The sequence below is a fragment of the Aplysia californica genome, unplaced genomic scaffold (assembly GCF_000002075.1).
Source record: "Aplysia californica isolate F4 #8 unplaced genomic scaffold, AplCal3.0 scaffold00118, whole genome shotgun sequence".
NCBI classification, from domain to species: domain Eukaryota; kingdom Metazoa; phylum Mollusca; class Gastropoda; order Aplysiida; family Aplysiidae; genus Aplysia; species Aplysia californica.
In genome coordinates, this window is record NW_004797388.1 from 365466 (window position 1) to 368307 (window position 2842).

The following is a 2842-nucleotide window of genomic DNA, read 5'->3' on the forward strand; positions in this document are numbered from 1 at the left end:
TCGGTCAACCACTGACCAGATTACATTAACGCTGAAGATCATAGTGGAACAGTGCCTAGAGTGGAACTCTCAGTTGATTGTCAGCTTCCTCGACTACGGGAAGACCTTTGACAGTACAGACAGAGCAACACTATGAAAGATACTGAGCCATATTGGTATCCCACAGAAGTTGGTGGACCTCATAAAGGACATGCATGAAGGGACACGTTGAAGGTTTGTCCACGATGGCCAGCTCACTGACAGCTTTGACATAAAGACAGGTGTGAAACAGAGGTGTTTACTGTCACCTTTCCTCTTCATCTTGGCGATGACTGGCTCATGAAGAAAACCATCAGAGGACATATAAATGGCATACAGTGGACCCCATGGACGCAGTTGGACAATCTGGTTTTTGCAGACGACTTAGCGTGTCTGTAGCACACGCAGGAACAGATACAAGCAAAGACTTCAGTTTTGAGCAGCCTATCAGAGTCTGTTGGACTGAGGATTCACCCCGGAAAGTCAAAGGTCCTAAGGACAGATGCACAATGAAAGGAGCAGGTCACAATAGAAGGAAATGCACTAGAATACGTCAAATCCTTCAGCTATCACGGGAGTATAATTGACGGAGAGAGAGGAACAGGTACTGACATAAAGTTCCGCGTCGGAAAGGCACAGGCTGCTTTCATATGAATAGGATTTGGAGGACCCGGGATATCGCACTCGGAACAAAGCTGAGGACTGTCCACTCAAATGTGATGTCAGTCTTGTTGTATGGATATGAGACATGGAACGCACCTCAGAATTGCATTGAAAGGATCCAGGTTTTCTTATTAAAGTGTTTAAGGAAGTTACCGAGAATCAGATGGACAGACAGAGTTACCAACGAGAAAGTGTTAAGGAGAACAGCAAGACAGAGCCCAGTCAGAGATGAGGTGAGAAGAAGGCGGTGGCGATGGATTGGGGATACTCTCAGGAAGCCACGCAGCTGCATAACAAGGAAAATGCTGGATTGGAATCCCCCGGGTAAAAGATCAAGGTGAAGACCACGTGGAACCTGGAGAAGAGTCAAAGGAATTTATGTACAGAAAAGTGGGAAGACATGGAATAACATCAAGAGGTTAGCCAAGGATAGGGAAAGGTGGAAAGTGCTTGTTCGTGGCCTATACCCTGATCCAGAGTGAGAAAGGCAATGATGATGATGATGATGATGATGATGATGATGATGATGATGATGATGATGATGATGATGATGATGATGATGATGATGATGATGATGATGAACTCATTTGGCTCGATCTTCTTATCGGAGACGGACGGTGAACTTCGAGGTCTCGCCTCTTACATAACCTAATAACATGGGGGAGGGGGGGTTAACCCATACACTTATGAAATTCATTCAACGTGCCCCCCCCCCCCCCTCTTCCACTAAACCCCCTTGGCTTTAGTAGGTACCGATTTCTGTCATTAGTCATAGTTTTTCGATACCGTCTCTTTATAAAACATGTCTCCTCTACGCCGCTGTATCAGGCTGGGGACCATTACATGATGATACATATTAAGTAGTCTCATTACTAGGAAAAAAATAGTTTTGACAGTTTCTCTGTCTTGTAGAAAAAAAGGTAAACATGTGTTCAGGAATTGGTAGGTACTCATCTGATTTTTAAGAGCTTATCTGGTATTTTCTTTCGAACCTGATGCATTTTTGTTTATCTCTCATGTCTTCTGAGTTCTATTGCCTCGCTTCTTATTTCACGGGGTATTCTTCTGGGGGGTTTTTTGTGTGTTTTTTTTTTGGGGGGGGGGGGTGTTTGTTTGCTGGTTGTCCTTCTCTGAAGTATTTTACTTGCATTCAAGGTCCATAAAACTCTTTCTAAAATAAACAAAGACCTAATGGTCTTCGAGTTTGTGCAATAGCTTGAAAACGTGAGAAAAGGTTACCTGAAGAATTCATGGAAATGTGTCACAAAGCCGTGGAATCGAACGCTCGTCAATTTTCGGGTAGATTATGAAGTTACTAGTGTCATGTGTCTTGCTTTAGGTGAAAAAAATACATATCCATCTGAATAGAAGACGAGATAATTGCGATTGAAGGAGATGGAAGTCGCCTGGTTTCAGAGGTATATTACAGCTAGAAAATAGCCGCCAAAGTTTGGTGACTTCCAAAGCTTGAATGTCCTTGACAACTGCAAATTTTCATCTTGTCGTGATTTTGATCGATATTTTTTAGTTAACTCCTCACTGAAGCGTATTTTTTAATGGACTCAAAAGGTGCTGAGCAAAAAACAAAAAACAACAACAACAACAACAAACAATAAAAAAAAAATAAAAACAACAAACAACCAGAAAAATTAAATGGATGATTATCTAACGGCCAGAAAATTGCCGGTTTCTAAGATTGCATTATTTTGACGAGCTCCTGATTAAAATTTCATCACGACGCCTCGCAATAAATGTTTGTGGAAGCTTTCACAGCAATTCGATATATTGTTCTATAGCTTGTTCATATTCCTTCTTGCTGCAGTTAAACACGATAGAATGAAATGGCTCTGTTTAATATTCTTGCAGATCGTTGCATACGGGTCTAAAAGTTGGATGACCAACATAATCTAAAAGCCCATTCATAAAGTCACTGCAAACTAAGGTTCCGACACAATTTCTTTGATATAAGCTTAAAGAGGGTTTTTTTTAAAGTAATAGGGGATTTGCAGCATACACATAAAGCATCAATAGGTTGACATATTTTCCTCAACATCACATTGTAACGTACGCCAAAGAAACACGATTCAAGAGACGCGGTGAGTAATTTTCGAGACTCACCTGGAGCACGTGGAAAAAAACGTCAAGACAATGGGGGAGCGGG